Consider the following 15,966-nt stretch of genomic DNA (forward strand, 5'->3'; position numbering starts at 1 on the left):
GAGATAATACAGACAGTGATGTCATAGTACAGAGATAATACACACAGTAATGTCACCGTACAGGGATAATACACACAGTGATGTCACGGCACAGGGATAATACACACAGTGATGTCACAGTACAGGGATAATACACACAGTGATGTCACAGCACAGGGATAATACACACAGTGATGTCACAGTATAGGGATAATATATACAGTGATGTCACAGTACAGGGATACTACACACAGTGATGTCACCGTACAGGGATAAGACACACAGCGATGTCACAGTATAGGGATAATACACACAGTGATGTCACCGCACAGACATAATACACACAGTGATGTCACAGTATAGGGATAATATATACAGTGATGTCACAGTACAGGGATACTACACACAGTGATGTCACCGTACAGGGATAATACACACAGTGATGTCACAGCGCAGGGATAATACACACAGTGATGTCACAGTATAGGGATAATATATACAGTGATGTCACAGTACAGGGATACTACACACAGTGATGTCACCGTACAGGGATAAGACACACAGCGATGTCACAGTACAGGGATAATACACACAGTGATGTCACAGTACAGAGATAATACAGACAGTGATGTCATAGTACAGAGATAATACACACAGTGATGTCATAGTACAGAGATAATACACACAGTGATGTCACCATACAGGGAAAATATACACAGCGATGTCACAGTATAGGGATAATATACACAGTGATGTCACAGCATAGGGATAATATATACAGTGATGTCACAGTACAGGGATAATACACACAGTGATGTCACCGCACAGAGATAATACACACAGTGATGTCACAGTACAGAGATAATACAGACAGTGATGTCATAGTACAGAGATAATACACAGTGATGTCACGGCACAGGGATAATACACACAGTGATGTCATAGTACAGAGATAATACACACAGTGATGTCATAGTACAGGGATAATACACACAGTGATGTCACAGTATAGGGATAATACACACGGTGATGTCACAGTACAGGGATAATGCACACAATGATGTCACAGTACAGGGATAATACACACAGCGATGTCACAGTACAGGGATAATACACACCGTGATGTCACAGTATAGGGATAATATACACAGTGATGTCACAGCATAGGGATAATATATACAATGATGTCACAGTACAGGGATAATACACACAGTGATGTCACAGCATAGGGATAATATATACAGTGATGTCACAGTACAGGGATAATACACACAGTGATGTCACAGCACAGGGATAATACACACAGTGATGTCACAGTATAGGGATAATATATACAGTGATGTCACAGTACAGGGATACTACATAGTGATGTCACAGTACAGGGATAATACACACAGTGATGTCACAGTACAGAGATAATACACACAGTGATGTCACAGTACAGGGATAATACACACAGTGATGTCACAGTACAGGGATAATACACACAGTGATGTCACACTATAGGGATAATACACACAGTGATGTCATAGTACAGTGATAATACACACAGTGATGTCACAGTACAGGGATAATACACACAGTGATGTCACAGTATAGGGATAATATATACAGTGATGTCACAGTACAGAGATAATGCACACAGTGATGTCACAATATGGGATAATACACACAGTGATGTCACAGTACAGAGATACTATACACAGTGATGTCACAGTATCGGGATAATATATACAGTGATGTCACAGTACAGGGATAATATATACAGTGAAGTTACAGTACAGGGATAATACACACAGTGATGTCACATTACAGGAATAATACACACAGTGATGCCACAGTATAGGGATAATATACACAGTGATGTCAGAGTATAGGGATAATACACACAGTGATGTCACAGTATAGGGATAATATACACAGTGATGTCACAGCATAGGGATAATACACACAGTGATGTCACAGTATAGGGATAATGCACACAGTGATGCCACAGTACAGGGATAATGCACACAGTGATGTCACAGTACAGGGATAAAACACACAGTGATGCCACAGTACAGGGATAATGCACACAGTGATGTCACAGCGCAGAGATAATACACAGTGATGTCACAGTACAGAGATATTACACACAGTGATGTCACAGTGCAGGGATACTACACACAGTGATGTCACAGCACAGAGATAATACACACAGTGATGTCACAGCACAGAGATAATACACAGAGATGTCACAGTACAGGGATAATACACAGAGATGTCATAGTACAGGGATAATACACACAGTGATGTCACAGTACAGAGATAATACACACAGTGATGTCTTAGTACAGGGATAATACACAGTGATGTCACAGTACAGGGATAATACACACAGTGATGTCACAGTACAGGGATAATACACACAGCGATGTCACAGTATAGGGATAATACACACAGTGATGTCACCGTACAGGGATAATACACACAGCGATGTCACAGTATAGGGATAATATACACAGTGATGTCACAGCATAGGGATAATATATACAGTGATGTCACAGTACAGGGATAATACACACAGTGATGTCACCGCACAGAGATAATACACACAGTGATGTCACAGTACAGAGATAATAAAGACAGTGATGTCATAGTACAGGGATAATACACACAGCGATGTCACAGTATAGGGATAATATACACAGTGATGTCACAGCATAGGGATAATATATACAGTGATGTCACAGTACAGGGATAATACACACAGTGATGTCACCGCACAGAGATAATACACACAGTGATGTCACAGTACAGAGATAATAAAGACAGTGATGTCATAGTACAGAGATAATACACACAGTGATGTCACAGTACAGAGATAATACAGACAGTGATGTCATAGTACAGGGATAATACACACAGCGATGTCACAGTATAGGGATAATACACACGGTGATGTCACAGTACAGGGATAATGCACACAATGATGTCACAGTACAGGGATAATACACACAGCGATGTCACAGTACAGGGATAATACACACTGTGATGTCACAGTATAGGGATAATATACACAGTGATGTCACAGCATAGGGATAATATATACAGTGATGTCACAGTACAGGGATAATACACACAGTGATGTCACAGTACAGGGATAATACACACAGTGATGTCACAGCACAGGGATAATACACACAGTGATGTCACAGTATAGGGATAATATATACAGTGATGTCACAGTACAGGAATACTACATAGTGATGTCACAGTACAGAGATAATACACACAGTGATGTCACAGTACAGGGAAAATACACACACTGATGTCACAGCACAAGGATAATACACACAGTGATGTCACACTATAGGGATAATACGCACAGTGATGTCATAGTACAGTGATAATACACACAGTGATGTCACAGTACAGGGATAATACACACAGTGATGTCACAGCGCAGGGATAATACACACAGTGATGTCACAGTACAGGGATAATACACACAGTGATGTCACAGTACAGGGATAATATATACAGTGATGTCACAGTACAGAGATAATGCACACAGTGATGTCACAGTATGGGATAATGCACACAGTGATGTCACAGTACAGAGATACTATACACAGTGATGTCACAGTATCGGGATAATATATACAGTGATGTCACAGTACAGGGATTATAGACACAGTGATGTCACAGTACAGGAATAATATATACAGTGAAGTTACAGTACAGGGATAATACACACAGTGATGTCACAGTATAGGGATAATATATACAGTGATGTCACAGTATAGGGATAATATATACAGTGATGTCACAGTACAGGAATAATACACACAGTGATGCCACAGTACAGGGATACTACACACAGTGATGTCACAGTACAGGGATAATACACACAGTGATGTCACAGTACAGGGATAATGCACACAGTGATGCCACAGTACAGGGATAATGCACACAGTGATGTCACAGTACAGGGATAATACACACAGTGATGTCACAGTACAGAGATAATACACAGTGATGTCACGGCACAGGGATAATACACACAGTGATGTCACAGTACAGGGATAAAACACACAGTGATGCCACAGTACAGGGATAATGCACACAGTGATGTCACAGCGCAGAGATAATACACAGTGATGTCACAGTACAGAGATATTACACACAGTGATGTCACAGTGCAGGGATACTACACACAGTGATGTCATAGTACAGGGATAATACACACAGTGATGCCGCAGTGCAGGGATAATGCACACAGTGATGTCACAGCGCAGAGATAATATACAGTGATGTCACAGTACAGAGATAGTACACAGAGATGTCACAGTACAGAGATAATACACAGTGATGTCACAGTACAGAGATAATACACAGAGATGTCACAGTACAGGGATAATACACAGAGATGTCATAGTACAGGGATAATACACACAGTGATGTCACAGTACAGAGATAATACACACAGTGATGTCTTAGTACAGGGATAATACACAGTGATGTCACAGCAAAGGGATAATACACACAGTGATGTCACAGTATAGGGATAATATATAGAGTGATGTCACAGTACAGAGATAATGCACACAGTGATGTCTTAGTACAGGGATAATACACAGTGATGTCACAGCAAAGGGATAATACACACAGTGATGTCACAGTATAGGGATAATATATAGAGTGATGTCACAGTACAGAGATAATGCACACAGTGATGTCTTAGTACAGGGATAATACACACAGTGATGTCACAGTATAGGGATAATACATAGAGTGATGTCACAGTACAGGGATACTACACACAGTGATGTCACAGTATAGGGATAATATATACAGTGATGTCACAGTATAGGGATAATATATACAGTGATGTCACAGTACAGGGATAATACACACAATGATGTCACAGTATAGGGATAATATATACAGTGATGTCACAGCGCAGGGATAATACACACAGTGATGTCACAGTATAGGGATAATATATACAGTTATGTCACAGTACAGGGATAATACACACAGTGATGTCACAGTGCAGGGATACTACACACAGTGATGTCACAGTATAGGGATAACACACACAGTGATGCCACAGTACAGGGATAACACACAGTGATGTCACAGTATAGGGATAATATATACAGTGATGCCACAGTACAGGGATAATGCACACAGTGATGTCACAGCACAGGGATAATACACACAGTGATGTCACAGTGCAGAGATAATACAGTGTTGTCACAGTACAGAGATAATGCACACAGTGATGTCACAGCTCGGAGATAATACACAGTGATGTCATAGTACAGAGATAATACACAGTGATGTCATAGCACAGAGATACTACACACAGTGATGCCACAGTACAGAGATACCACACAGTGATGTCACAGCACAGAGATAATACACACAGTGATGTCACAGTACAGGGATAATACACACAGTGATGTCACAGTATAGGGATAATACACACAGTGATGTCACAGTACAGAGATAATACACACAGTGATGTCACAGCACAGTGATAATACGGTGTTGTCACAGTACAGAGTTAATACACACAGTGATGCCACAGTACAGGGATAATATATACAGCGATGTTACAGTACAGGGATAATACACACAGTGATGTCACAGTGCAGGGATACTACACACAGTGATGTCACAGTATAGGGATAATACACACAGTGATGCCACAGTACAGGGATAACACACAGTGATGTCACAGTATAGGGATAATATATACAGTGATGCCACAGTACAGGGATAATGCACACAGTGATGTCACAGCACAGGGATAATACACACAGTGATGTCACAGTGCAGAGATAATACAGTGTTGTCACAGTACAGAGATAATGCACACAGTGATGTCACAGCTCGGAGATAATACACAGTGATGTCATAGTACAGAGATAATACACAGTGATGTCATAGCACAGAGATACTACACACAGTGATGCCACAGTACAGAGATACCACACAGTGATGTCACAGCACAGAGATAATACACACAGTGATGTCACAGTACAGAGATAATACACACAGTGATGTCACAGTATAGGGATAATACACACAGTGATGTCACAGTACAGAGATAATACACAGAGATGTCACAGTACAGAGATAATACACACAGTGATGTCACAGCACAGAGATAATACGGTGTTGTCACAGTACAGAGTTAATACACACAGTGATGTCATAGTACAGGGATAATACACAGTGATGTCACAGTACAGAGATAATACACACAGTGATGTCACAGTGCAGAGATAATACACAGTGATGTCATAGTACAGAGATAATACACAGTGATGTCATAGTACAGAAATACTACACACAGTGATCCCACAGTACAGGGATAATACACAGTGATGTCACAGTATAGGGATACTACACACAGTGATGTCACAGTATAGGGATAATACACACAGTGATGTCACAGTACAGAGATAATACACACAGTGATGTCACAGTATAGAGATAATACACACAGTGATGTCACAGTACAGAGATAATACACACAGTGATGTCACAGTATAGAGATAATACACACAGTGATGTCACAGTACAGAGATAATACACACAGTGATGTCACAGTACAGGGATAATACACACAGTGATGTCACAGTACAGAGATAATACACACAGTGATGTCACAGTACAGGGATAATACACACAGTGATGTCACAGTACAGGGATAATACACACAGTGATGTCACAGTACAGAGATAATACACACAGTGATGTCACAGTATAGAGATAATACACACAGTGATGTCACAGTACAGAGATAATACACACAGTGATGTCACAGTACAGGGATAATACACACAGTGATGTCACAGTACAGGGATAATACACATAGTGATGTCACAGTACAGAGATAATACACACAGTGATGTCACAGTATAGAGATAATACACACAGTGATGTCACAGTACGGGAATAGCGGTCTGTTCCCACAATACTAAAAACTATGTTCCAAGGTTCCTTCCCAAATCCTTTTTGTATCCAGGAAAGGGATATACAGGTGGAACGTCATTATAAAAACATGGAGTTTGAACAACTTTGTATTAGTTTCTGGCATTGTGCATCTGTGAACGCAGGAAACATTTTATGGGTGAATAATTGACCTGTGCGGCAGATTCTGGAATGTTCAGAACGTCATTTCCTGCGGCGGATTTCCATTGTGAGTTTTAACAATGACTTTTAGGCCTGATATGTACGAATGCCCAACAAGCTGCCTATCAGCTTCACAGTAACTAACAGAATGCATTGTAATACAGAAGTAGTGCAGTGTATTATGAGCAATCAGGGGTCACATATTCGACTCCCTGCTGCGGTGAGACAACAGTTAGAAGAAAATCATCTGGAAGAAATGAAACATTGCTTTGTTTGGCCTATAAAGTCTATTCATAAGACTCGCTGTAGATAACTGTTATCACCGCATACGTAACAACGCGCACAATGAAAAGAACACGTTGTCTGTCACACCGAACATTGTAAAAACATTCCAAAATGCCGCTCTTTGTTGATTCCAGCTTACAAAATGTGCACTAAAAAGCGATGAAATAATAAGCAATGTGGGGCATCTTTGGCCAGTCTGTGCTCCAGAAATGCTAATTCATGGTAGCTCTCAGTTAGCGTCAGTTTGCACTATAACTTACGCTAGTCATAGTAATTTTTGGGAACATTGGTTAGCCCTGCCCCCTCCCAGGAAGCCACACCCATGTTTATAAAAGTGTTTGAAGGCCAAAAAGTCAATTTTTGCAGAAAAACAACTTGAGCAAAAATGTGCTACTTTTTTATGCCAGGATCCTGGGAAACAGCCGCCATACATCCTCTCAAATGTTTTTATTGTGCAAAAGTAGAAAAGCCAAAAAACAAAAACCTCTATAAGGGCTCTTTCACACGAGGGTCCGTTTTAAGACGCAACTGAACAGTGCTGAGCAGACCCCATAAATCAGTAGTGGCAAACCTATGGCATACGTGCCAAAAGGGGCACTAAGAGGCCTGGTATGGCGTGGTGTAGAGTGAGGGATGCTATACATATAGACAATAGTGGCTGAATCGATATGAATGCAGGGGGGCGGTTGATGGCAGCTGGCAGGAATTGCAGTCAGTAAGTCAGGAAGCATGTTATCAGGGGCACAGAGGGGTTTGGTTTAGGCTATATGGTATGCTTTGCTGAAGAGGGGCGTTTTTAGAGCACGCCTGAAGTTTTGTGAATCAGGGACTGCGCGGATAGTTTTGGGTAGTGCATTCCAGAGGACCGGTGCTGTTCTAGGGAAGTCTTGGAGGTGGGAATGAGAGGTTCAAATTAATGTGGCACTAAGTCTGATTTCATTAGCTGCATGGAGGATGCGGGCTGGGTGGTGGATTGGGATGAGGGATACAATGTAGGGCGGTGCTGTGGATGAGGGAGGCAATGTAGGGCAGCAAGGTGCTGTAGATGAGGGATACAATGTAGGGCGGCGCTGTGGATGGGGGATACAATGTGGGCGGCATGGTGCTGTGGATGAGGGATACAATGTAGGGCGGCGCTGTGGATGGGGGATACAATGTGGGCGGCGCTGTGGATGGGGGATACAATGTGGGCGGCGCTGTGGATGGGGGATACAATGTGGGCGGCGCTGTGGATGGGGGATACAATGTGGGCGGCGCTGTGGATGGGGGATACAATGTGGGCGGCGCTGTGGATGAGGGATACAATGTAGGGCGGCGCTGTGGATGGGGGATACAATGTAGGGCGTCGCGGCACTGTGGATGAGGATACAATGTACGGCGGTGCTGTGGATGAGGGAGGCAATGTAGGGTGGCGCTGCGCTGTGGATGAGGGATATAATGTAGGGTGGGGGGGCTTTGGAAGGCTTTATGGATGAGGGTGATGAGTGTGAATTGTATTCTGTATTTAATGGGCAGCCAGTGCAGTGACCGGCACAGGGCAGAGGCGTCCGAGTAGCTGCTGCACAGGAAGTTGGCCTGGCTGCTGCATTCAGGATGGATTCGAGGGGGTAGAGTCTGGTGCGAGGGGGGCAATCAGAAGCAAGTTGTTATAGTCCAGCCGAGAGAGGATGAGGGTGACAGTGAGGGTCTGCAGTGAGAAAGGGGTGGATTCTTTGATGTTATTGAGGTGCAGCTGACATGTTCAGGCCGCAGATTGGATGTAGGGGGTACAGGAGAGATTGGCGTTGAATATAACCCCAAGCCAGCGGGAGTGCTGGGAGTTATGGTGCCACACACTGAGATGGAGATGTCAGGATGAGGGTGGTTAGTAGACGGCGGAAACACTAGCAGGTCAGTTTCTGAAAGGTTCAGTGTAGGTAGAGAGAGGACATAGTGTTAGAGACAGCAGACAGACAGTTAGTGGCATTTTGGAGGACCAGCGCTGTAATGTCGTCGGAGGTGGTCTATAACTGGGTGTCATCAGCATAAAGATAGTACTGAAAGCCAAAACTACTGATAGTCTGTCCAATAGGGGCTGTGTAGATGGAGAAAATGGGTCAGAAAAAATACTACTGGGGCCACTGTGCATCACTATTATTACTGAGGCCACTGTTGGGGTCATTATTACTACTGGGGCTAATATAGGGGTCACTAATACCACTGGGGACACTGTAGAATTAACTATTACTACTGAGGCTAATATAGGGGTCACTAATACTACTGGGGCCACTGTTGGGGTCATTATTACTACTAGGGCCACTGTTGGGTTCACTATTACTACTGGGGACACTGTAGGGGTCACTATTACTACTGAGGCCACTGTGGGGGTCACTATTTCTTCTGAGGCCACTGTGGGGGGTCAATATTACTACTGGGACCACTGTGGGGGTCACTGTTACTACTGGGGCCACTGTTGGGGTCACTATTACTACTGGGGCCACTGTTGGGGTCACTATTACTTCTGGGGCTACTGTTGGGGTCACTATTACTACTGGGGCCACTGTTGGGGTCACTATTACTACTGGTGACACTGTAGAATTCACCATACTATTGAGGGTAATATAGGGGTCACTAATACTACTGTGGCCACTGTTGGGGTCATTATTACTACTGGGGCCACTGTTGGGGTCATTATTACTACTGGGGACACTGTAGGGGTTACTATTACTACTGAGGCCACTGTGGGGGTCACTATTTCTTCTGATGCCACTGTGGGGATCACTATGACTACTAGGGCCACTGTGGAGGTCACTATTACTACTGGGGCCACTGTGAAGGTCACCATCACTACTGGGACCACTGTGGGGGTCATTATTACTACTGGGGCCACTGTGGAGGTCACTATTACTACTGAGGCCACTGTGGACTTGTGTCGTGTTGGCACTTGGCAATGAATCAGTGGGTTTATAACGAGGTCCGTTCGGTTTCTGCTCAGTTGCCTGGCATTTTACTGGAAGATAAAGCAGAGATGTGAGCCCGGCCGTACTGAGGGATCTTTATATTGTGTTACTCCAGACGGAATGCACAGACCTCCAGCGCTCCCTGACGCACTTCAAGCACTACAGGCCGGGGAAACACGCAAGATATGGAATACACATCGCAGAAACTGTCTTTATGGGTTAAGAAATAAAAGTTACATTTTTAAGGAAGAGCTGAAATTTTATGCATTCATTCTGGAGTACCACAATTAGGGACGGGCTGCATCTTAGTGGGGAGGGTGCAGCTATGCTGGGGGATAAGATGGCTAGAAGGCTGGAGGAGTGTTTAAACTAGGGACTGGGGGAGGTAAAATGAGAAATAGTGGGGTAGCCAGTGTAACTAGCAACCCAGGTCCAAGCAAAGGGAATGGGGGTCGAGCAGGGGGTGGGGTTAGTATAGTTAGAACTGATAGATCAGCCATAAGTACGAATAGCAACAAAACAAATTTAAAAAACAAAAAAAACGATATAAATTGTATGACCACGAATGCACGAAGTCTGATCGGTAAAGTGGGCGAGCTTGAAGCGAGAATGACTGATGAAAACTATGATATGGTCGGAATTACTGAAACATGGCTTGATGATAAGTGCGATTGGGCGGTGAATTTGCAGGGGTACAATCTCTTCAGAAGGGACCGAAGGAACCAGAAAGGGGGAGGGGTATGTCTGTACGTCAAATCGAACTTGAAGCCGAGGCTACAGGAGGATATAGGGGTAGGAGAAGTGGGTAGAAATACAGGGAGGAAAAAATAACAAAATCCTGATAGGGGTCTTCTATAGATCACCAAAAGCAACAGAAGAAACTGATAACTTACTACTAAGGCAGATAGAAGACGTGTCAAACCGCAATGAAGTAATTATTATGGGGGACTTTAATTATCCAGATATAACATGGGAGAACGAAACCTGCAAATCTCATTGGGGTGATAAATTCTTGAGAGTAATTAAAGACAATTATCTGAACCAACTTGTGCAGGAACCAACGAGAGGGAGAGCCACTCTGGACTTAGTACTAACTAACAAACCGGAACGTATAAAGGGGGTGCAGGTTGACGGGCACTTGGGGAACAGTGACCACAATATAATCAATTTCCAGCTGTCATTCAATAAGAAGCCTTATCAGGGAGCGACAAAGAAACTAAACTTTAGTAAAGCACAATCTGATCAGCTTAGAACTACTATCGGTAACATTAATTGGGACAACATCCTCAAAAATATCAGTACGGAGGAAAAATGGGAAAAGTTCAAAAACATCCTAATCACCTCATGTGAGCAGTTCATTCCCTTTAAAAATAAAAGAATCTGAACTAAAAGGAAACCAATGTGGCTCGACAAGACGGTAAGAGGGGCAATAAACGAAAAAAAGAAAGCATTCAAACTACTAAACAGACCCCTCTGTACTCCGCCTGATAACATGCTCCCTGACCTACTGACTGCAATCCCTGCTAGCCATCATAAACCGCTCCTGCAGTCATACTGTTTCTGCCGTCACACGGCTAAATGTCTGACCATTGTCTATGTGTATATCACCCCTCACTCTCCACCTCGCCATACAGTGCACATCTCCAGCCCCTTTACCTTCTGTATCACCCCATTACTTGTAGTATGTAAGCTCGTTGGAGCCGGACCCGCACTCCTATTGTTTCCATCAATTGATTACTATGTAACCCTTGTTCTGTAATGTTTGTACTTTTGTCTTTCTGTATCCCCTGTCTATGTAAGTGCTGCGGAATATGTTGGCGCTATACAAATAAAGTTTATTATTATTATTACTAAAGCAAGAAGGCAGCGAAGAAGCGCTAAAATCGTACAGGGAAAAAACAAAATATGCAAAGATAAGATCAAAACTGCCAAGGAGGAAGCAGAAAGACTGATCGCCAAAGAGAGCAAAAACAACCCGAAGCTATTTTTCAACTATATTAACAGCAAAAGGATTTGCAGGGAGAGCGCTGGCCCTTTAAAAAATAATGCAGGAGAGATCATTGATGATGACGGTGGGAAAGCAAATCTACTAAACAGTTTCTTCTCAAGTGTATTCACCAAAGAAATGCCACACGAGATGCAGGGGAATAAAATGAACCCATCACAAAATATCTCATACCTAATGCAGGAGGAGGTGCGGAAGTGACTAAAGAAGACTAAAATTGATAAATCGCCAGGCCCAGATGGATTACACCCAAGGATACTAAGGGAATTAAGTGACGAGAAAGCTAGAACACTATATCTAATATTTCTAGACACTATCAAGAGCGGTGTAGTACCATTGGATTGGAGCATTGCCAACGTGGTTCCAATTTACAAAAAAGGGAGCAAAAGTGAGCCTGGTAACTACAGGCCAGTAAGTCTCACCTCAGTAATGGGAAAAATTTTCGAGGGGATTCTGAGAGACGCCATCGATGAGTACCTCAAGGAGAACAAGGGAATAACTCCTCACCAGCATGGATTCATGAAGGGTCGCTCATGTCAGACAAATCTGATCAGTTTCTACGATGAAGTAAGCTCTAAGCTGGACCAGGGAGAGTCTATTGATCTCGTATATCTGGACTTCTCTAAAGCCTTTGACACCGTGCCACATAATAGGCTAATATACAAAATGAGGCAGCTCGGACTGGGCGAAAACGTGTGTAAGTGGGTAAAAAATTGGCTCAGAGATAGAAAGCAGAGGGGGGTAATAAATGGTTCGTACTCTGATTGGACCACAGTCGCTAGCGGGGTGCCACAGGGTTCAGTATTAGGCCCCACTCTGTTCAACATATTTATCAGTGACCTGATAGAGGGGCTGCACAGCAAAATATCAGTATTTGCAGATGACACAAAATTATACAATATAATCAATACAACGGAGGACAATGTGCGGCTACAAACGGACCTGGATAAGTCGGGGGCTTGGGGGGGGGGAGGGGAATGGCAAATAAAGGAAAGATGTCACAGTGCTTGAGGGGATTCAAAGAAGGGCAACTAAACTAATACATGGAATGATGGGACTGGAATACCCAGAGAGGCACCAAAACTGGGATTATTTACTCTAGAAAAAAGACGGCTAAGGGGCGACCAAATCACTCTGTATAAATACATGAAGGGACAATACAAGGATCTCTGCCAGGATCTGTTTATACCCAGGACTGCGACGGTAACAAGAGGACATCCGCTATGATTAGAGGAAAGCAGGTTTCATCACCAACATAGAAGGGGATTCTTTACTGTAAGAGCAGTTAGACTCTGGATATCTCTGCCGCAGGAAGTGGTGATGGCAAAATCCATAGAAGAGTTTAAAAGGGGACTTGATGTCTTTCTGGAGAAGAAGGACATTACAGGATATAAATCTTAGGTTAATTGTCAATCCTGGTATACAGGCAGGTAGGAACTATTAGGGGTTGATCCAGGGAACAGTCTGATTGCCATTAGGGAGTTGGGAAGGAATTTTTTCCCCAAAAGGGCTAATTGGCTTCTGCTCTTGGAGTTTTTTGCCTTCCTCTGGATCAACACAGGAGGCTAGACAGGCTGGACATTGTCTTCATTCAGCCTTACAAACTATGTTACTATGTTACAATTACCAGCAGTCCGCGGGGTTTTCCTCGCACTCCTGTGGGGGGCCGACTGCTTTCGATGTGATATAATTATCTTTAGAATTGTATTGACCTGCAGAATGAAGTTATTGTGTCATTTATTCCTCACAGCGAACACCATAAAAATAATCCCCTCACTGATAAAAAGGCAAATTGCTGTTTTTATACACTGCCCCACAAAATCATGAATCCAGTTACAGAGTACAGCGCATTATATGCTTCCTCAGTACTGAATAATGTTATGGGAGACGGTGTCACCATATACAAGTTGTATCTCCTATCAGCCCTCTATGTTACCTTAGCTGTGATTGGTGGAGGAGGGGTTGAGCCAGAAGCTTCTGGAAGGGGAGGTGATATAAGACCCGGTCAGTCAATGTCGTGTAGAGTTGGAGTAGAGTGGAGAGCATTATCTGCTCATGCAACGTTCAGCACCCTGCGCTGCAGGATTGTTAGCAGCCCAGAACGGAGCTTCAGCTTGTGTATGGAGACCAGCGCCAGTAAAGCCGGGCTCACACGACCGTATGGTAAAAGAATGCATAAAAAACGTAGCATTTTACTGCATGGGGAGCTGCTTATCACCATGTTTTTGAGCACACATCCCTGTGTATCTCACATCCGCTCTCCTGCATCGGCTTCTTTTTTCCTAAATTTCCTTCTGTTGTCTCTAAGCTACGTTACATAAAAATGCTGCATATACTCAATGTAACGGCATATACAAAGCGTTTTCATATGCACCCATAGAGAACAAGAAGGCTGTACGCATACAATACGAGGTATAATAGAACATACAAGGCGTGAACAATAACGCAGCATCAGGCATAATGAATATACCCAAGTGTGAGTGGATAACAGAAAATCAATCTACTTTCATTGACTCCATTCACCACATTTTATGTGTGCATGTAATTAAATTGCGTTCGTGTGAGGTCGGCCTTAAGCACACCTGGTCAGAACACAAAGTGGACCCCAAGGCTTGGAAAAAGGCAATCGTGAAGGGATACAGGCTAGTGAAAGTACAGGGGAGACGCTGGGACCACCTGAAGTGAGCCACTCTGGTTAAGCTACTGGCAGACATACAGTAAAGCTCCCTTGGCTATTTGAGATGCCCTGGAGATGCCCTGGAGATGCTTTGGAGAAGCTCTGGAGATCCACTGGAGATGCTTTGTAGATACTCTGGAGATGCCCTGGAGATGCTCTGAGTTTATCCAGTACTGTGACCACTGTGGTGAAGATTGGCTGTAACCTGCTGCTAAATCCTAAATAAACGGCTAGTTTCTGTTTCCACAAGTCCGCGGCCTGCACACCTTGGTCACCGTACACATCAGCTGTCTGGATGCTGCACGTGGAACCGTGTAAAATACAACTCATCTGTGGAGGATATATATGTATATATTTCTATGCAAGGTGAAATGTCTATTTCCCTATCTGAGCCAATAGAATAGAATGAAATGTGCCTGTACCACTAACCGTTATCAGAATATGCAGCTTGATAGAAACACACACTCATAGCCTCAGGGCACACTTTTTACCTGCACATAACCCTCAGGCGTCATTTGATGACACATTGCTCATTCCTGCCCCTGCCCCCCCCCCCCCCCATCAAACTCAGAAAGATGGCGCTGGCTCTTCATCTGAAAACACGTGATGTCGGACGTCCATGACGACAGCAACTCATGCAGGACCGGATGCAAAAAGACCATATTTGGAACACCCAATCCCATGCTTTGATTTCCAACCACGTATTGGTTCCTGCTGCCCATAAAGGGCAATTAACCCTTAATGCTATAAAAGATGCTTTACGCCTACTAATAAACAGAGTCAGGAAGACTTTCTACACTGACAGTCTTGTCTCCGTGTGATTTCTTCCATTGTGGAACATAAATCTGGAAGGGTGCAAACATTCCTATTGATTACGCCGTGGACCCCAAAATAAATCCACAACATTTGGCGCCCAACGTGGGGCCGTGGTTGATTTGGATCCGGAGGGA

The sequence above is a fragment of the Eleutherodactylus coqui genome, chromosome 4 (assembly GCF_035609145.1).
Source record: "Eleutherodactylus coqui strain aEleCoq1 chromosome 4, aEleCoq1.hap1, whole genome shotgun sequence".
Taxonomy (NCBI): domain Eukaryota; kingdom Metazoa; phylum Chordata; class Amphibia; order Anura; family Eleutherodactylidae; genus Eleutherodactylus; species Eleutherodactylus coqui.